This window comes from Carettochelys insculpta, chromosome 8 (assembly GCF_033958435.1).
Source record: "Carettochelys insculpta isolate YL-2023 chromosome 8, ASM3395843v1, whole genome shotgun sequence".
Lineage (NCBI taxonomy): Eukaryota > Metazoa > Chordata > Testudines > Carettochelyidae > Carettochelys > Carettochelys insculpta.
In genome coordinates, this window is record NC_134144.1 from 59,081,725 (window position 1) to 59,103,760 (window position 22,036).

At 44.4% G+C, this 22,036-nt stretch overlaps 1 long non-coding RNA gene across 1 annotated transcript in view; it reads left to right on the forward strand.

The window, feature by feature from the left end:
- Positions 1-20,290, forward strand: part of LOC142017119 (uncharacterized) — an 86,210-nt gene extending 65,920 nt beyond the window's left edge. Inside the window, exon 3 of the long non-coding RNA XR_012646448.1 lies at positions 20,227-20,290. This is a non-coding gene — a long non-coding RNA (uncharacterized LOC142017119). The remainder of the gene's footprint in view (positions 1-20,226) is intronic.
- Positions 20,291-22,036: the final 1,746 nt, after the last annotated feature.

Genomic DNA, 22,036 nt, shown 5'->3' on the forward strand with positions numbered 1-22,036 from the left:
CCAGCCAGCCCCCCAAGCGCCCACAGGGCACCCCCCAAGGGGACCCAGGGCTACCAGCCAGCCAGCGAGCAGGGGAAGAGGCAGCAGGGTCCCTCCTGGTTGGAGGCCGAGATCCGGGACCTGCTGGGGCTCTGGGGAGAGGAGGAGGTGCTCCAGGTAATGGGGAGCAAGCGGCGGAACGCAGATGCATTTGCTCGGCTGGCTGAGGGCCTGGCTGCCCGGGGTCACCCTGTCCATACTCCTGACCATGTCAGGAGTAAGGTGAAGGAGCTGCGCAGGGTTACACCCGGGCCTGGGACATGGCCAGCCAATCTGGGGCTGCCCCTGCCACTTGCCCCTTTTACAGGGAGCTCAGGGAAATCCTGGGCCCCCGGTACACCTCCTCCCCCCGGCCACTCTTGAAACCTCGGCTGATGAGCCCCAGCAGGCCCCAGAGACGGAGTCCGGGCCGGAGGCCAGCCCTGCACCCCAGGGGACCCCACAGGAGCCCACCCCTGGGGCAGCACAGCAGGAGGAGGAGGAGGAGGAGGCCTCCAGTGACGGGGGGCTGCTGATAGACCTCCCCTCCCGCAGCTCCAGCAGGGCGTCTGCCCGATGGGTGTCCCCGAACCGTGGGAGCAGAGCATCAGGTATGTACCATGGTGCACACCCCCGGGGTTAAGGGGTGGGGACAAGGGACATGACCAGGGCCCTGCACACACCCAGATGACCATGGCCTGGAGAACAGCAGTGGCATGTCCCTCAGAAGAGTCCATCAGCCCCTGCCCCCAGCAGGACAGCACGATGCCCCATCCCTGAGGATGGGGAGAACGGAACCTAGAGGTCCCCCCGAGGGGGGAATAGCACACCCATCAGTATCTCTGGGGGACAGGGATGGGGAACCAGCAGCAGAGGGGTGGGGGGACATGGGCCACGGGTCAGGGCCCAGACTAACGGCTGTCTCCACTCTTCCCCACTCTGTTCCACAGCTGCACCATCTAAGGGCTCTGAGAGCACAGGCGCTGTGTCTGTTGTGCCGGACAGCCCACCAGGGCCATCGCAGCAGGCCAGCCCAGCAGCGGAGCCCGGAACAGCCCGAGGACGAGCCCGACAGCGCCGGAGCCATCCCCGGGCATCCACTGACCTCCAGCTCCTCACCACCCTCTGGCGTCAGCTGGAGGTGTCTGAGCACCACCTGCAGGTGGAGGAGCGGCGGCTTCACCTGCAGGAGTGAGCACTGGCCTGGTGCCAGGAGGCCTGGGGGGCTTTCATGCGGACCTTTGAGCAGCTCGCGGAGCACTTGGCCCCCCCCGTCGCTCCGCCTGCCGTCCCTCCAAGCCACCCTCCACCAGCAGCTGTCCTGGAGCCTGCCACTGAGGGGAACCACATGCCTCAGGACCCGGCCCGGCCATATCTGCCAGTTCTCCTGGCCCCCACCCAGCCTTGACGGGGCCTCCGGCCCAGACATGGATCACGCCCCCCGACGCCCGGCGCTGGACAATAGGGGTGAAGGGCCAAGGACGTTGCCCCCACCTTTGTACATATTCTTCCCATCTTTGTAAATAGTTTATTTGTTCCACCACCTTTTAGTAGCTGCCCCCCCATGTACATAGTTCCCCCCTTCTTTAATGTTGAGTTAATTGTTTTGTTTTAAAAAAAAGGCGTTGGTTTATTCACAAAAGAAGTGTGTGGGTGGTGTGTGCTCTCTGGTGCTCAGTGGTGTGGGCGTGGGGGCAGGTAGTGCTGTGGTGGATGTGGGGGGGCGGTGGGTGGCTCACTAGCAGCTGGCCCTGCCAGTGTTCACCCCGCAGCCTGCTCAAAATGGGCCCGCAGGGCATCCCGGACCCAGATCCTCTCAGGGTCAACCTGGCGACTGGGGGCAGCGGGTGGCTTGGCATCGCCCCTGCCAGCCTCCACAGCCTAGCCCTGGAAGAAGGCCTCTCCCTTGCTCTCCACCAGGTTGTGGTCGCATGCAGCACACTCCACAACCTGGGGGATGTTGGCGAGCCCTGCATCCAGGCAGGTGAGGAGACACCTCCAGCGCCCTTTGACGTGGCTGAAAGTGCGCTCGACCACCTGGTGCGCATGGTTCAAGCAGGTGTTGAACCGCACCTGGGTGGCACTGACATGGCCCATGTAGGGGCGCATGAGCCAGGGCTGGAGGGGGTACGCCACGTCTGCGACGAGGTAGAGGGGCATGGTGGTGTCCCCCAATGGGATCTCCCTCTGGGGGATGTAGGTCCCCGCCTCCAGCCGGCGGCACAGGCCCAAATTTCTGAACACCCGGGCGTCGTGGGTGCTGCCAGGCCAGCCAACATAAATGTCCAAGAAGCTGCCCCGGCTGTCCACCAAGGCCTGGAGGACCATGGAATGGTAGCCCTTCCTATTCAGGAAGTGTCCTCTCCTGTGCTCTGGGGCACGGATGGGGATATGGGTCCCATCTAGAGCCCCAAAGCAATTAGGGAAGCCCAGGCTGGCAAACCCCATGATGGTGGCATCCGGGTCCCCAAGGTGCATGAGCCTGTGGAGGAGCAGGGCATTGATTGCGCGGACCACCTGCAGGGGAAGGACATGAGAGAGCACCCATGAGGGGTGTACGCGGTGTGTGTGGCCCTCTCCCCGGGCTCCCCCTCCCCCCAGGGCTCCCTCCCCTGGGCTCCCCATGTTCCCCGAGCTCCCTGTCCTCCCTGGGCACCTGCTCCCCCCCCGGACTCCCCCCTCCCCCTGGGTCCTCTTACCTCCATGACGACAGCCCCGATGGTGGCCTTGCCCATGCTGAACTGCTGCCCTACGGATCATTAGCTGTCTGGAGTGGCCAGCTTCCAGACAGCGATGCCGACCTGTTTGTCGACGGTGAGGGCACGTCTCCTGGGGGTGTCCTGCTGCCGTAAGGCAGGGGTGAGCCACTGGCAGAGCTCGAGGAATGTCTGCTGGCTCATCCGGAAATTCTGGAGCCAGCAGTCGTTGTCCCACTCGCCAAGCACCAGCTGCTCCCACCAGTCCGTGCTAGTGGGGTACCTCCATAGCAGGCGGCGTGTCCAGCGGGGGGAGGCAGGGAGGCCAGCAAGGTCTGGGGCTGCTTCTTCATCCCCTGAGGACAGCTCATCTTCCTCAAATAAAAGATGATGAGCTGCCTCCTCCATGGCACTGAGCAGGGTGGCCACTGCTCCAGGGGCGGGTGTGTGGGCCTCTGACTGCTGCTGCTGGGGGTCCATGCTGCTTACACGGGGCGTGTGTGCCTATGGCTCTGCAGACCGCGTACTGTGCAGGCTGAGTGTGTCTGGGAGGGGCCCTTTAAGGGAGCGGCTTGCTGTTGCCCCGGAAGTGCTAGTCCGCCCTGTGACCCTGTCCGCAGCTTTGCCTGGCACCCTTATTTCGATTTGGGCCGCTTTGGTGTGTAGACGCTCCCCTGCAGTGCCTATTTCGATGTAGTGCTGTCCTACGTCGACATTGAACGTCAACAGCACCAGCCCTGGAGGATGTGTAGACGCTACCCGTCGAAATAGCTTATTTTGATTTCGCTACATCGAAATAATCTATTTCGATGTACCATCCCAGTGTAGACGTAGCAAATAACTGAGGCATGGGCATTTAAATGTTTGGTTTATTCAACAGTGTGCGCATTACCACATATCATGTGCCATGAGTGCAAAAGGAATTGTTAGTTTAGGAAAAGCAGTTAAGTTAAAGTCCAATCTGATTTAATCTGTGTGATTTTTGTCATCTGTCTTGCAGATTTTACTGGTGTCTTTAGGGGGCCTTGTGCAAGTTTTGATTGTATTGTTAAGGCCACATTGGACCCCATAGACACAGGGCCACAATGGTAGTGGTGTGATGTCAGGGGGAGCATCAGGAGGGATTATGTCTTGGAACGGACACATTTGTACCCAGATCTCCTGCGTGCAGAAGAGCACCCTTGGTAAATCAGGAGATGCTGGGACTTGTCTTTCTTTAATGGTATGCCATCCAGTCAGGGAGAAGTGGTCATGATCCCACCTTTTGTCACCCCTTCTGGAAAAAAAAATGCATTCATGGGGGCACTGGATGATCAGTCCCTGTGCACTCTGTGTCCATAGCCCTTGCAGGAGAGAGTGTGGGATGTGGAGGGAGCATCACAAGGATCTGTGTGCTTCTCAATTCCCTGAGCAATCTTCATTATGCCCAAAAGGTATCTGACCTGTGTGCAGTTTAAGATCTTTATATGTCATTTAAAAAACCAGCTTGCTTCTGTGTATCCTCAGATTAAAGATAAGCTAAGTGTTGGATTTTTGTTTGCAAAAATTCAGGACAGTGGCTGGATCAGGAGGCAAGTTAAAAGGTAGGGAATGCCTCATTCTGCTTCACTGTATTAATATGACCCTGGTCTGGAACAAACAAAAGGAATTACCATCTGATGGCTCTTTGATCATGAAATAAATTTGTACACATGGTGCATTTTGTGTGTGTGTTTTGCAGTGGGTATGGAGGGGGTGGAATTTATTCATCAGGCAGCAACCGTAATGACATCTGCAGTGGGACATTGAGCCAGAAGATGCTGTAATTGCAAACACTTTGGTATCCCATCCAGTCTACCCTAACCCTTCTTTCTTGTTGCTGTTTTGCTTTTGGCACAGAGGGGATACCCAGCCTTTCTTGCTGCTTCACCCTGCTGGGTGTCTGTCTAGTGTCTTTCCCTCCCCCCACCACATGGTAGACCTATGCATTCAGCCCATATGTGGAAGGGTTTTCAGCTAACAAACATTCTGAAACCAGATCTTAAAGGAGGTAATGTGATGGGGGAGTTTTGTTCCCCTTCCACCCACTTTATGAAACCAACATACAACCCCAAATAGAACCTGATTGCATCCATGAGCCAAGACAGTGGGAATCTGTATTGTCACCTTGTCTTGAGTTTCAGAAACTGAGACCGAAAGTGAGACATCCAACAGTTTTATTTAGACTAACCAGCAGGCAGCCCCCGAGGCAGTTGCAGTGGTAGTCCCTGACTCCAGCCATGACCTATATTCACACATTTTCACTTCTTGCTTCCTGTTGAGAAAAAGATAACCCAGATAATACAACTCCCAGAATGCAATGCTTGATCTAGCAATACTGCATTTCCCCCACCTCAAGGCAAAACCCTATCTTGCAAATAATAATAATACAATAGCTTGCTACTATATTAATCCCAAATTAAGTAATTAACAAATAATTATGAATAAATGGTTGTTTAGTTATAGTTAAACTTTTATTGATAACTGAGAACTAATCTCCTTTTTCATTCATAATTACGTAACAAAGTCTCTCATCAATGTGAATAGCTGTCTGATCCTTCTAGCAGGTCTGACAGGCACAATGTTCTGTCAAATATCAGAGGGGTAGCTGGGTTAGTCTGGATCTGCAAAAGCAACGAGGGGTCCTGTGGCACCTTATAGACTACAGAAATGTATGAGCATAAGCTTTTGTGGACAAAGACCCACTTCGTCAGATGTAGGCATCTGCCCACGAAAGCTAATGTTCTGTCAGTTATCTTGTGCTGTTGTTAGTGGCAAAGTAAAATCAATAGCACTAGTTAGATGGTCTGAAACATCTTTGCTTTGCATGTGGTAAGTGGGCACTAAATGAAGAAACAGTATTTCATACCTGACCCTCTGACAACTTTTAAATCTAAGGTCATTGTTTTTTGTACCCACTCCCTCACCAAGAATTTGCAATGGAAACATGAATCTGGGCTCTCCTTTTTGTTACATTTCATACTCTTACAAATAAACTAAATTCAGTTTTCACTTCTTTGGCTCCACAATATGTTGTATATATTCATATGTTTGCTGTTTGTGTTGAACTGTCTGTTTTCTTTTCACAGCTATATCAGATGTAGGTGTGTGTAATCCATGCAATAATTCAGAAGGTGACCTTTGGATCGTGGCATGATGCATAGCCCAGTAGATTTGTAAGAGATCTGTATTGAAGGTTACTGGTGCTTTTCTTTCCAACATACCTGTTTGCAGACTGACTTTCAAATAGCTGTTGAATTGTTCAGTGTCTCTGTTTGCTTTAGGGTAATGCATGGATGCTCTTCTACATCTCTGCCAGAAAAGTTTGATATTTCACTAAAGTAAATTTGCATTCTGGGGTCCACTAGTAATTCTTTCAAGTTCCCCCTTTTCTTGCCAAAGACTAGAAGAACTGGATCATGGCAGCAGAGGTGATTTTTGACATAAATGCAACTTCGGGCCATTTACTGATATGTGTGACATAGTAACAGTCACTTGGTGCATTGTCTGCTTGATGCCAACCTTTTCCTTCATTGCATGTGGAAGAGGAACAGATTGACTGGTGTTGTCAAAGGGCTGTGATCAGTGTGCAGTTTGAAAGTATGGCTCCGTTTTCCTATAGCACAAATTTAAGCAAGTGCTTCCTTTTCAATAGCTAAAAAAATTCTCAGCTTCAACTGTTCTCATATGAAATACAACTATCTTCCTGATATTGCTATAATGGATTTGCATAAGAATTATCCTGAGTCATTAGTCTGAAGCATCCATTCTCACAGTTGTGGGTGACCATACAAAGGCTGGGCTATTTAATCAAATCTTCACTGCTTTGAAACTAACATGAGGTTACCTGGCAAAGTGCTTCTAACAATTCTATGACTGAAGCATAGTTTGCAATACAGAATTGCTGGGCCCCTGGGCAAGATGTGGGGGGAGGTAACTCTCTGCTTTCAGAAAGGGTGGGGCCTCAGATGGAAAGAACAGAGCCTTGGATGGAAGGGGTGGGGCTAGGGCAAACCTCCCCCCCCCGACCTTGAGCGCTGCACAGAGTGCACTGTAGAGGACTCTGGCAGTGATTTAAAGTGATCAGGGCTCCAGCTGCCACAGTAGTAAGGAGCCAAGCCCAGGAAACTGGGTCATTAGGTATCCTGCTACACATAAGATTAATTCAGCATGTGGTGCACAAACACATCCAAAGTATTGTAAATAAATTTATTCAAGTATTATTGAAACCATTGAGCCAGTGTCCAGCATTAATTTTACCACCTAGTGCTTCCCTTATGCTACAGCAGAAACATGAAGAGTAAATGCTATTTTGTCTGCAATGTGCGTGGAGCTGCTTTCATCTACACTCAGAAGAGTAACACCAGGTCCAGTGCTGCATGTACTTGTTGAACAGACTGCTTGCTTCAGCATAGCTTAGCAAAGTGTCTGGTCTTTTTACAGTGATTGCGCTGAATTCCCTTTGTATGGCATGCTGCATAGTTCACAATGTGTTGTGTAGCTCCACAGTGGTAAAATACATTTTCCTTGTGTGGCTTGAAGTTGCTGAGTCTGTGACATCCCATTTCATTGCCCTTGTAAAAAAATTTTTTGACTGTCCTTTTATAGTCCATGTCTGTAGTGATTGCATAGCTTGGATTATACCTTCTGTGCCTCGACTAATTTATTTTTGCCTCCAATATAGCTGACTCAGTGTGATTAGCTGTATTTATAGTATTCTGTAAGGTCAAAAAAATAGGCATAACTCATAAATAATAGGCATAACTAATAGTAGACACAAGAACTTTTCTCACAATTTTGTCTGTCATGTTGCCCAAGTTATAGTCAGTTCCCTTAATGCAGCAATATACTGTTCTGTCAGTTTCCCCTAGTTTCTCTTCATGCTGGGAAAATTTGTAGAATTCAGCTTCCACATTTAAATCAGTCACAAAAAATTCTTCAGTGCAGCAAGTCTACTCTCATTTATCACCCAGAAAGGGAAGGGCATAAAATATATGCTGCCCTTCTGCTCCAAGACAGCGAATAAGCAGAGTATGCTTTTTGTTGGTTGGTTGGTTGGTTGGTTTTTCAGAAAGTTCCGTCAAAGACATAGTTCTCAAACACTCTAACCCTAGCATTATGAGTACCTGGCTGGTCACTTGAACTTTGAAGAAAGATTCAGATAGATTCAGAGGTGGGAAAGTCACCCGTGTTGCCATTTGTTGTGTAGTGGAAGTTGAGATCAAAAGGGTGAAAGCCACAAATGCATTTTGTTTGTTTAGACAAACCACCATGCAGCTCCAGAAGCAGATGCCAAGACTGACACACACTTCCTACTTCCTGTTAGTTCTTCTATCTCAGTCTACAACTTCCAGCATTCAATACTGCATCTAACACCACCACAGTGTAAGTTTAGCAAAATCTCTGGTTGAGCTCACACACTCAAACAATTAAAGAAGCAAACAGTACCTTGCTAAATTGGTTTTCAGGTTATTGTTTGGCTGTTCAAATCTATATAGATTGTGGTTTTCTCCTCTTTCCTCTCAAAACACCAGCATGCCTTGAAACAATTTTCATGACTTTTCTTAAAGACACCTTGCTTTGAGACTGAACCTGTTTGCTACTATCGAACTTAAACTTTCTCTTTCTATCTTTGAATGACCAAATATGGTCCTGACTCCTAGCCCACCTGGAAATTTAGACTTTATAATCCCTCTGGGGGATGTAGGTCTCCACCTCCAGCCAGCAGCACAGGCCTGAGTTCCTAAGAACATGGGCATCGGGTGTACAGCAGGGCCAGGCCACATAGACATCCTGGAAGCAGCCCTGGCTGTCCACCATGGCCTGCAGGACCACGAAATGGTAGCCCCTGTGGTTGATGTATCTTCTCCCGCTGTGGTCCCGGGCACTGATGGGGATGTGGATCCCGTCTAGGGCCCCGAAGCAGTTTGGGAACCCCATAGTGGCAAATCGGGCGATGGCTGCATCCAGGTCCCCGACTCGCACAACCCTCTGGAGCACCATGGCATTGAGTACACAGACCACCTGTGGGGAGGAGACACGAGTGCCCATGAACGTGTGCAGGGTGCCCCAGGCCCCTGCCCCGGGACCCCCCTCCCAGGCATCCCCCCTGCCCAGCCCCTCCCTCCCCAACCCCCCCAGGCACTCCATCCCAGGCACTCCCCTGCCCAGCCCCTCCCTCCTTGTCACTCCTCCCTCCCCAGTACACCTCCCTCCCCAGCCCCACACCCAGGCCCTGCTCCCTGGCCTCCCACCCCCAGTGGGTGCACGCCCAGGCCTCCTTCTCTCCATGATGACAGCCCCGACTGTGGCCTTTCCCACTCCAAACTGGTGTCCCATGGAGCAGTAGCTGTCTGGAGTGGCCAGCTTCCAGACAGCTATTGCAACCCTCTTCTTGACAGTAAGGGCGCGCCACATCCTTGTCCTGGTGCCTCAGTGTGGGGGTGAGCCACTGGCAGAGCTCCAGGAAGCTCTGCTGGTGCATGTGGAAGTTCCACAGCCACATGTCATCATCTCATTCCCCCATAACCAGCTGCTCCCACCACTTGGAGCTGGTGGGGTAAGTCCAGAGGCGGTGGAGCACCCAGCAGGGCAAGAACAGGGTAGCCCGGTGGTCAGGGGCATCCCCTTCTGCCCCCAGGGAGGGCCCCCCCTCCTGTCTGGGAGGGGTCCTTTAAAGGACCGGCTTACTGTTGCCCCAAAAGGGCTAGTCCAGCCTGTGACCCCATCCGCGGGTTTTCCTGGCCCCTTATTTTGATGGGGAGTGCTTGTGTGTGTGGATGCTCTGCATTTCCTTCCGGGGCGGCTCTTTTCGACGTTCCCCATTGCTACTTCGATGTTGAACCTCGACTGCACCAGCCCCAGAGGATGTCTGGATGATATGCGTCAAAGTAACCTATTTCGATGTTGTTACTTTGAAATAGGCTACTTTGACGTAGTGTCCTAGTGTAGACATAGCCCATTGTCTTGAAATCTCAAGATGCTGTACAACTTGTGTTATATTGTTTATGGATTTACAGAGAGTACTATATGCTTCCACTTCTTACACCTGAAATCTCATTAATTCTAAATCATTTCCATTTATAAACTGGAGGGATAGATGAGTTAAGAAGAAAATTGTAAAGTGCTAGTTACGCTTGTGCAGAGTATTAATTATCCAGACACCTGTCCACTACCACCTTATAGTATTTCATATAGGTCACTGAACAGCCAGATGATAATAATGACTTTCATTCACTATCATCCTGGTGTGAATTTGAAACAGTGATCTATAGGTGAAAGGGTAAAATTTCAATTACCATACTCCAGGCCTTCCAATTTCCCATATTATGCTGGTGCTAAAAGTCCTAAATTTCACATCTGTGGAACATTTTATAAATTATGGCATATTAAAGGATCAGCTTAAATCACTAAGAATTTTAACATCTCTTAATAACTGCTACTGAACCAGACTATTAAAAGGTAAACTGGCCAAAAGTGTCATTTCTCCCTTATGTCACTATTTTGAATGTTAAGAATCATTCTCTTCCAAGATGTTGTGTAGCTATAACACAAACCTGCACAAGCAAAGGAAAATGGAAAATGAGCTAGAAAAGGAAAAACACTGATAGAACACTGTGGAAAGTGTCAGGCTGGCCGCTTTCCTTGTCTTTCAAGTCAAGGTCCATTAGCGTTCTCTTGTGTTACATTAATACAAGACTTAATTAGTTCCCCCCAAAACTCAGATTCCGTCATGTTTTCATTAGCTGTATATCTAACATTATGGGAAACAATTTCCTCAGTTCCATTTACCAGTCTTTAATCAAGTGAACTGCGTTTCTTCTCTATCGTTTTTCTCTCTGTCCTTTTTTGCATACAGACACACCCACCAAGCCACCTTTAACCAGCCATTATTGTTTAAAATGTAGGGGCTGGATTCCAACTTTAAGCACAGCCCTTAGCAAGGTAGAGTGGATAAGTGGTACTGCTCCAGGGGAGTCCTGAGAAGCACTGTGACTCAGACACCCCTTTGCATCACAGTTCCTCGCGGGCTTCCTCCTTGTTCTCTTGGGAGTTGTAGGAGGAGGCAGAGGGAAAGGAATTTTACAGCTGGGACATACTATCAGTAAATTATTGCAATCTCTCTGACCCGTACTGGCTCAGCTACTCTGGCCACTGAATAGTGCATAGCCAAGATGCTGCCCCACATGCCCCACAGCTACTCTGGGAAGTGAGTTAGCAGGCAAATAGCTCAGCTTATTCTTGTTTGCAGACTGAGCTGCCTACGTATAGGACATGGCAGGAGAGATTTCTGCTCCCTTGCATGTCTGTATTATCTAAGTCACAGTCTAACCCTTTTGTTACTGAGAGACCATTCAACCAACCATGTTAAACAATGATGAGCAAGTGGTCTTTCTAGTGTCATATTTTTATATGTGAAATTGTCCTTGAGTAGAAAATTAAAGGAACTTTATGTACATGGACTATATAGGCCAAATTCTGTTCCCAGTTACAGCCATGTAACCTCATTTCTGTCAGTAAAATGGTACAGGTATAAATTAGGGCAGTATGAAATCCAAAGGCAGAATCATACCTATATCTGGGAAGAAAAGACAGTGGGGAAGTTTGATTAAATAAGGGTAACAATACAATATTTTTTTGTAGTTCTGTGGCCTGAGTTATACAGGAGGTCAGAATAGATTATCACAACAGTCCCTTCTGGCTTTGGACTCTATGATGTAACAACAGCACTTGCATAGCATATTTCATCATCAAAGTCACTGACAAAAATGAACTAATCCTTAGCCCACCCTGTATGCAATATATTATTATCCTCAAAGGTGAGGAAACTGAGGCAAGGAAAATAAATGACTTTCCTTAGGCAAAACATTTAGTTTGTCAAAGCTGGGATAAGAACTGTGGTCCTGATCATCTGCTCAATTACAGATGAGTGGCTTCAATAGCTAGTGTAATCCAAGGAGTTCTTGATGTTCAAGAAACAGGAGACTGCCACTATGTTCACAGTATGGATGTGTGCATGTTGTTCTTTTCCTAATTATACATAGTATGTCGGGGGTGGGGTACTTTTATCCTGACAAAATCACCTTGGAAAACAGTGATATGAAGTTAGAATAACTGGCAGGCATTACTTCCATGCAAAAGAGATTGCATTATCTTACGCTAATGTCACCACCACCGCCACAAGACATACAAATGGCCCTCAAACAACAGTGAGACCTTTGAAATTTATAACATAGGAGCCTAACCTCTGTTTTCCTCTGTCCTCTCCTTGTACTCTCTCTCCATTACCTGAATGTTATGGTTAATAGTATCAGAGAGGTAGCTGTGTTAGTCTGTATCTTCGTAAATAACAAGAAGTCCTGTGGCACCTTATAGACTAACAGGTATTTTGGAGTATAAGCTTTCATGGGCAAAGACTCACTTCATCAGATGCATCTGACGAAGCAGGTTTTTGCCCACAAAAGCTTATGCTCCAAAATATCTGTTAGTCTATAATGTGCCACAGGACTTCTTGTTGCTATGGTTAATGGTAGTCTACCATATAGTATACATTTCTGTTTTGTGTCATTTGAAATAACGGAGTGCAGACTCGTCAAAGAGATGAGTAGGATGACATAAACACAGAAGAGTTATCAACCTCTAGCAAGGAATTCCATGAGTATTTTAAGATTCACAAGCTTATGTAGTTTTTGGCAGATGGTAAGAGTGGAAGTCAGACTGTGGCAGCCAGTGCTTTCCCAGAGAAGGTGAAGTAAGGCGCTGGCAGCAGCTGACTGTCTGGGGGCAGGAAGGGAGGGGGTATTATTTATATTTTCCCAAAGCTAAGCTCTCACCCTAATATAGATCAGCCACGGCAATGTAGAAAAAGAGAATTGTAGAAGGAAGATGAAAAAATCCTATTAGTGTCAGTCATCCATCCTGTCAGTGTAACATTGTTCCCTATAGCATATTTTTGTGATTTATCCTCTCTTGCTTTTAATATCACAAGAATTTCACCAATTCCCTTGGAAAATGATACCCGAGTCTATATTGGATTTCACTATAGGTTGTTTTCCCCAACTACTCTGTCTTTTTTCTTCCTTTTCTCTATTTAACCTCCTTGTACATACCATAACCAATTCGTCATTGTCTTTGAAGTTTGTATGCATCTCTCAAACATGTGTAGATAGTTATGCTCTCCCATTGCTGCCCACTCTTGTAATTGTTTAAAACAAAGACGTACAGCTTTGCTAACCTTTCTCCACATGAGACAGCACCTTAATCATTTTTATTGCTGTACAAAACCCCAATGAATACAATCATCAGTATATTGGATTCTAAAGGGAACATCCAGGCCCTGTTGAAGTCAATGGAAGTTTTGACCTTCATGTAAACAACTCAATTCAAAGGAATTATTGCATCATGCAGCACATGCTGATACCCTTCTTCCACTACCTCAACCTCTCAAACCTTTTAATTTGATTTATAGATAAATGTAATAAATACATTGGAGTGTACATTTATTTTGAAACTATTGCATGTGCCAGTAGGTAAGTCTGAGTCACTTCATTGATTCCCAGGGCAAGTGCCTGCATGTTTCACCTAAAAGATTGATTGGGCACGTGGGAGGGTGGCTGGCGCTTTAAGGAGAAGTATGTGTCAGTTTCATTTGTGACACAACCAGCCCCCCCCCACCATCTAGGCAAAATTTGGGTCATGTGACCCTCAGGCTGTGTCTACCCTGAGCCCTAGTGCTGACAGTTTGATGAAAATAAGCAGTCTTGAAAATGCAAAAGGTGGCATGTTTGCATACTCTTGGAGCTGATATGCATATTTATTAGGCTAATTTGCATATTGACCACAGAACTCAAGCCGTGTAGATGTGGTTCTGCAGGCAAAAACCCCTTTTGTCAGCAGCTCCTTATGCCTCATTTTTCCAGGCATATTTGCTGGCAGAGCCATGTATTTGCTGGCAGAACCATGTCTACAAGGTTTCAGTTCTGTGGCTGATATGCAACTTAGCCTCATAAATATGTATATCAGTTGTGCAAATATGCAAATAGGCCACCATTTTGAATTTTCAAGATGTTACCTTGAATGGTAATGAAACGTTTGCAATTTAATTGCCAACTCAACAAACAGCCAAATATCAAATAAATTTTCAGTACTGTTTATTTGCATCAAACTGTCAGCACTAAGGCTCAGTGTAGAAACAGCTTCAGCTAGCTTCCTTGAATGAACTCAGATATTCAAAAACTTATGAATAAATTAAGTCTGGGTTATAATTTCTTATGTCCATGGATTTGAATTCACCAGTAAATAATCATTCACTCCCTGGGCTTTGCTACTGTTGGTAAAACCAAGTCAAGCTGTGCTCTTAGAGATTATGAAGATGGCACTTCATTTGGCAAAACCTTGCTTGGATTCACTGAACTTTAGTCATGAAAAACCAGTGCATAGCAAGATGTTTCTTTTTGTGCCTATAGCAAGAAGTGGGCAAAACTGTGTCTTTAAAATGGCCAATTTTCACTAAATTGGTATAAAGGCAAAATTTTTCAGAAGACTGAATTGCTCAGAAGTTTGTCAATGAGATATTTTTGTGTGGATGACAGTGACCTAAAATTCTTATAGAACCATCAGCAACTAGACTGAGACCATGTGTTCAGGTTGCAAAGCCAGCTCTGTATTAAACACTAGACATTATTCTTGTTGACAGTTTCAGCAGAGCTGGGAAGCTTGAAGATTCATGGAGAATAAATGCCTTTTGATGATCTGGCTAGAACAGGATTGGCAGGGAGTTGGGGGGATGATGCCTCTGTAAGGTCTGGCCTAGGGAATAACACAGGTCTTCTGTCTTCATGATTGTCTATCTGGTATCTTTCACAAGCACTAAATTCATTCTGCAAAAAAATTTAATTGTTACAGCCTATTGACCAATTATCTTTTGCTTACTATGGAAAGTCAAAGCCTGATTTATCTTTCACTGTTTTCATGCTCCACCACAAACTTTCATAAAGAGGCAGATTTTGTGTTTATGAAGAACCCTGAATTGTTTATTTTATGCTTCCTTCTTTTTCCAAAACAAAGTTTCATTAACTTGCAGTCTTTCAGACCTATACTTTCAGACCACGTACACCTATCTGTGAATTACTTCACATTACATTGTACCCTGGGATTTAGCCCACTATCTAAAGTGGTTTCCTACGACAGATGTTTCTTTCTGATAAAGCCTTTGAATTAAGCCAAGCAGAGACTTGAAATCTGGGTCTGCCTCACTAAAGTGTTTTTCTGTCATCACTGGACTATAGGATATTCTGAGTTAGGTCTCTCTCTTTCTAATTTTGACCAGAAATTCCATCCTGGATCCAAGACTCTTTCCCAATGGAAACATATATTTAAATCCTCATGTTCCTGAGAAAAGTTTTGGTTTTGACAAAATGAGAATTTCGTGTTGAGAAAATATTTCATTGAAAAATCCTGATAAACTCTAACACAGTGATCAAATCCTCATGCAACATCATGTTGAAGGATCAGTCTCCTAAAGAGCATAACACAGAAACACATACTTCTTTCCACTTTCATCAGTCACTGCCTGAACAACCCATTCACGCTTTTCTACTTTTTTATCTGTTATTATGTTTGTCCAAAGAATTTAGTTTCACAGTTTATATGCCTCATATATTCCATAAAAGCAAACGGAAAAGCATAGTCCTTTGACCTTTTCAGTGTTCTTTGGTGTAATTTACTGACTGTTCACTTTCTCCCTACAGCCTGGCCCTTAGAACCATGAATAAAATGGCCAGCCAATCCAAATAAGAAATGCTGGAAAGGTTACAGCCTTTGGTTTGGTTATAAGTCTGTTAACTGTTCAGAGTATTTTCACCAGGAAAAAACATTTACAAGAACAGAAAATGGCATCAGATGAATCATAGATGTTATGGAATAAAGAAATAATATAAACATAACCCATTCTCTTAACACTTTAGTAACCATAATCTTGTGGCCTCTCATATTACATCTTTTCAACCCACCCTTTTCTCCTTCAATGCATTCAGTTATCCATTTGATTTACCTAATAAAATATTAAGATACAAATCTATTTCATTTTGACATGATGTTACTGCAATATCTTTATTGCCATATTTAATATTTTATGGTTTATTGAAATTCTTTATATCATTTTGAGCACATTAGAGAGTTGGCTTGCTTTAATTTCCCAATCTTTATTTGTTTAGCTCCTAGAAGTGTTCGTGTAAGGTGGCTTTGTTTGCAAACAGAGAAAGGCTGCATCGTGTGGAAAAAGCTTTAGATGGCAAAATAGTCGTACAGACAGTGAAAGCTAAGTAGCTGTGCAGATTTGTTTTAGTTGGTTTCTGGGATATTTCGTGTAGGAGTCTGCCTCCCTGAACCAAGCTCTTCATTGCTGCTGAGGATAATTTCTCCAAGGCAGGTACTGTATAGGGCGGTTCTAGAGTCTAAATTGCTCACCAAACAGGTCTGGGGATTTGCTGGCACAGATTAGGAATGTAGATGGGGATGTGCCAGATTGCAGAGCAACTCATAAACAGCCCTTGGAGTTGCTCCACACCCACCCCTGCTCCTGTATGTCCCAAAAGCAGCATTAGTGGGTTATAAGGAGGGTCAGAATCTGGCAAAACAAATTATGCTGCTGGAAGACTGATGTAAGGGAGATCAGGCTGTTATTAGGCTCCTTTTTTTATAGGTAGCTCCTGAGTGACTTCCTCAAAATTGAATTTTTTGTTTTCATCAATTTTCTAGAGCCAACCAGAAAAATATAGAGGAAGGGGCAGGAGTAGCACTGTATCTGCTTCTTTGTGATTTCCATAGCATTCTACTAAGCTAAGTGCTTGGTACTAGAATATTTCTAGTTTAACTAACTAATATTAGCACATGACACAGGCTGAGTCTCTTCTTTTTTTTCTGCAAAAATGCAGCTTCCTTATCTAAATACTCTCCTAATCCATTGGGTGTGAATCTGCAGTGTATACACTAGGGCGTGTGAACTACTGACCAGACTAATCAATTGCCTGGGTGTATTGAGCTGTAGCTGGCTGAGCTGTGCTCATAGTGTTGCTTTGGAGCATATCGTAGGTGAAACAGAAAATGTTTTAATTTCAAGATGTATAAATGCAGATGTCAGTGCATTTTTCTGTTTCCCACATCACTAGTACCAGAGATGGTCATCAGCTAAGTCCTCTCATAAAAGAATTCCAGAATGATTTTTCTCTGACAACATTTAAATCCTCAACACCAACCTCCTGGATGCCAGTGAAGGGAGTGGAGGAGGGCGCGCTAATAAAACAATGTTAATGACCTGCTTGTAATCAGTCTGGGAGAAAATTTCATGCTTTGCAGAGGTGGGGTTTTGTGGTGATCCTGATCTGAACTGTTTGAAAGGGCAGAGAGGTGATACAGAATCAGTGTAAGCTTTTTGAATGATGCTGGTGTAGGAATATAACACAGGTAGTACATGAATATTATCAGTGTATTGAATGTTTGTGGTCATAAGCTCTACAATTCTGAATGCTTCCTTTTTCTCTCATATCTGTTTTGCACAGGCTCGTGCAATTCTTTACAATACTTCAAAAGTTTGAAATGCTTCTGTGCTTATTTTTCTTAGAGAAACCTCATGCAAACCCAATCCAGACACCTCAGTGTCACCTGTACAGGCTGCATAAGCAACCTTATGGTACAGTAACAGACTGTGTCTGATAAATTGAAGGATACAATTTCAGTTAGAAAATCGATTTCAGAGGGATTTGAGTGATTTAAGGGATTCGCAATGAGATAGACCTTCTCTGCTAGTTTATCTATCTAATTCTAGTCAATGTCTGCACTGACTCAGAGTTTTTACTATCTGATGGCTGTTTGGTGGCTTGTACTAGTGAAAGTACTTAAAACATCCGCCCCACCCACTCCATTATGAGAGCTATTACTCGTTCCATCTGTGTTCTCTATTTCAGATATAAAGGATAGCTCTCAAATTGGATGAACTTTTTTTAGATTGAAGAAACTTTTAAATGTAACCAATGTATGATTTTTGGTGATTTTAGTCTAAGCTCTCATTGGTTCATGATCATATCACATACACACAAAAATCCTCATAATTAGCATTCTTGTTGAGAGTCTGAGGCCTGGAGTCCAAGAATCTCAGGGTCATTTGCCCTGTTGTTACTGAGGTATGTAGAGTGGGTATGTTTCTGTTGTACCTGATCTGAGGATAAAGAGGAAAAATCCAGACCCTAGAATTATCAGATATATATAAATATAGATACATATTTCAGAAACATACACTGGTGTAGCTCTATTGAAATCTAACTCTGTGATCTCAAACTGTATGAAGAGCTCTCAGATGTTCATTCTGGTAAGATGTTACACATTTCTAGCACCCATGATGCATACATCAAAGCATACCTTTCCCTCTCAAGGAGACAGGATGAACCAGAAAATGTTATATGTGGTTTGCAGATGGAGCTTCTGTATGTTAATAACAATGCCCTGGTTCTCCTGGTTGTGGATTATTAGAGCCATCTTCCTGTGTACTGGACATTTCTTTCCATTAATTATAAAATCAGTGTATTTTTAAGGTGGATAACACCTCTGGCCTGGAGATTGCTGCTACCCTGTAAGTTCCTATATCCAAAGGTCTGGCTTCATTGCTGAGTTAGTCCAGGCTCTTTCACAGATGTTGCACCAGACCCACCTGTGTACATTCACACAAGCTTCTCATCCAAGTTCAGTGCTACTTTCAGCCAAAGCAATCTTTTCTGCTTTTAGCTGCCAGAAAAAGTGCAGGTTCTGTAGTTTCTCACACTGTAACCCACTGACTTTGCAATGAGGATGGGAGCTAAAGCACTCAAGTATTGATAGTCCTCCAGTGCTTTCCCACAATTCCCATTTTGTGCCCAGAACAAACAACAAACACTCCCACAATTCAGTGGTAAAGAATAATGGAGCAATTCAGCTTCCTGCAATGCAGCAAATCATGGGCCATTCCTCAGAAGTCCCAGTGTCAATGATGGGTGAGTGCAGGACCAGTGAGAACACATGAAGTTGGGGACAGCTTTGCAAAGAAGCAGTCAAACCTGTCCTATATGAACCTGAGTACTGATCATCTGAGTTATTACACTTCAGCCATTCTCCCAGGAAGTGGACTTTCTCAGGAGGTGTATGCATTCTAGTTTTGAATTACTGAAGGTCTGCTAGCGGACCTGAAGACTGATAACAAGAAGATAGAAGTCTACCAGATAAAGCTCTTTCTTTGAGACAGGAAATATGTTGCAGAGAAATACCTGTTCTGAGATAAAAGTTTGTTTTTCAACATTTTAACCAATGCTTTTATCCTTAGTTTGAAGTGAGTTATCTGGTTTTGTGGTTCAAATTGTCTGTTGGCTTGTCTGAACTCCAATATTTTCTGTTTGTTCACATTCATGGGCAAGATATTCAAAAGTGGCTAGTAATTGTAGGTGCCTCAGCTTGAGGCAAAATAAAGGGAAGTGATAAACAGAATGTGGGTACTTGCTTTCTAGAAATCAGGCTTCTTTAAGTTATCAGGAGTTGAACCCACTTAAAAGCAAAGGTACCTTCAATTTCTAGTCATTGTTGAAAACCTTAGCTCAAGTGTCATGGGCTATTATGTCCTTGTTGAAAAAGACCTAGATTTGGAATTCATTGAGAAATCACAGTTCCGCTATAATAAATCCAGAATACCTTCATTAACACCGAAGAATTTATTTCACATTTACACAAGTACAGCTGAGACAAAAATTTGATCTACATTGCCAAAGCACACTAGACAAACTATTGAATGCACAATATACATCTTTTAGAAGTTTGAATCTTTCAAGATATTTTCTGTTATCCTGCACACTTTAAAATGTTTTTGTTATGTGATGTAATTTAACTTGGAATTAATAGAAAATGTCACCAACAATTGGCCCACTAATTTCTTCTGCTGCAGAAGTACCAGAATTCTATGGCCTGTATTATGCAGGAGGTTAGACTAGATGATCAGAGTGGTACCATCTGGCCTTAATAATCTAGGAAAGGTATTCAGGCTATCAGCTCCTATAACCTTTCAGCATTGGGCCCAGAATTTGTGCCTCATAAATATAACACAGAGAACTGTGCCAGTAAATGGGGTTTACTGGGAATAGTGAGCACCATGAACTGTTTATATTTTCAAATAGCTTATTAGCTCTGGAAACCCATTTCCCAGCTCATTTAGTAAAATACTTTAACACCACAAAGACCCTGGATAAAGCCAACCAGTATCAATAAATGGCTGTTAGGATTTCATTTTTAAGATATCACCCCAATATGTTCATTTCACATTTCTTTCTGGATGGATCAACTTTTTTTGGCACATAAGACCTGTTCTTGGAACATTGCTTACTATATTCACAAAGTCATGATCTGCTGGATTATGAGACAGTAAATAATGAAGACAGAAACTGTTAACTAGAATATTGAAATGTGCATTTAATTTTTTCAGTGATGCTGAAAACAGCCTGAAGTTTTTAGCAGATTGCAAGAAAAACAAACCACCACAACCATGGAGAGGAAAAGACAACTAAAGAAAAGGGAGTATGGGAAAAGACTATCTCTGGACAGCAGTCTTGTGGTAAGGACTAAAATACTAATTTACTATTATTTGTGTTGTAATTAAATGTATTGATCTTGAATTTCTGTGTCCCATAATGCTGTACCTTTTTAAAGCACATGTTTAAGACATCAGAATGGCAAATTCTTTTGTGATTTCTGCTTCAGATCTATGGGACTAAAAGAATTTTGAAGCACCCTACTAGGGACCACTATACAGAAAAATGTTGTTAGGTTTAAGTGAATTGCATTAGGGACGAATCTGGTCCAATGGCAAGGAAAACATTTAAAAACTTGCCAGTATTACATAAGAAAAATAAGTTTGTTTACCTCAGTCCCTGCAGTACTCTTCTGTATTCCATATAATATGTCATACATAATAACTACAGTAAATACTGGCAATCTCTGACTGAAAGGCCACGACACTTAGCATGTGTAACAAATTAAATCAATGTCATTTGCAGGAAGATTAAGCTGGTCATACTTTGAGCATGGAGGTGGGCGAGATGACCTCCTGTGGTCTCTTCCAACCCTCATCCTCTATGATCAGTTGACAGGTGCTCCACATGAATTATTGTTGATATACAAAGGACCCGATCCTGAATTTAATGAAGGCATGATCTTGTCCACAAATCTCATTCGTAAAAGTAATGTTTTAGCTGCTAAATGGGATAAACAACGAATTCTTTTACAGACACATCCTAGATGTCCAGATTGGAAAATACTTGGAATATGTGTTAACAGCTAATATGCTGAATCTGAATAAAATGGAGAGGTCTCACCCTATCCACATGCACTTCTGAGAGTTTTGCAGAGGGTACTCTTTATTCTGAGAGGGGAACTTTTTTCCTCAGAGGACATGGTAGGATTGCTGGCTTTTCAGAGTAATGAGACTCCTGGGATCAATGCTTGGGGAAATGGCTGGCATGCATCTTGAGTCCCTTCCATTGTATGAATGCAGGTGAGAATGGGTCTTTCTGGACTGGTAATGTCGCCTGTCCAGAGAACAAATGTAAAAGGAGGACATGACTGTGGGAACACACGTCACTTATCTGGACTCTGGAATGGAGCTGTCAGTTAGGGAGATGAAATGATTCTGCAAATCACCCCTTGTTTGTGCCTTACAAAATAGGTCAGGGAGTGAACATGTCTCTCCTAGCTTTAACAGACTTCCAATGACTTCAGTCAAAGGCAGTTATGTAGCACTTTAAAGACTAACAAAATAATTTATTAGGTGATGAGCTTTCGTGAAAAGGTGATTGTAAGGAGTTATGTATGATGTGAAGTGTGGATTTTATCTTCCCTTTGTGAGCAGCTCCAAAGTACCCTGATTTTGAGTGTGCTTCCGTGTACCATGTTTCTTCCAGGTAGGTTTGCAAAATCCAACCTGCTGCAAAGCCTGCATTCTCCCAGGACTTGCATAGTCCAGAAATGTTGACCTCTTTTCAGCAACTTAAAGTTACAATGCTCTTAAAACTATAGTATTTCCATTATTGTACAGCTTTAGTGTACAGAAGGGGATGCACAATTTTGTCATATGTCACGTATCATGATAGACTCATGTGAGCAAAATAAAAGTAAACATTTATTGTACATTCTTAGAGTACGGGCTGTGCTTATACACAAGAGGAAGTTCTGCTATTACTTCTAGACATGTAACTCCACTGAGGGAAACTCTGGTCTAATATCTCTAGTTAAAGTTC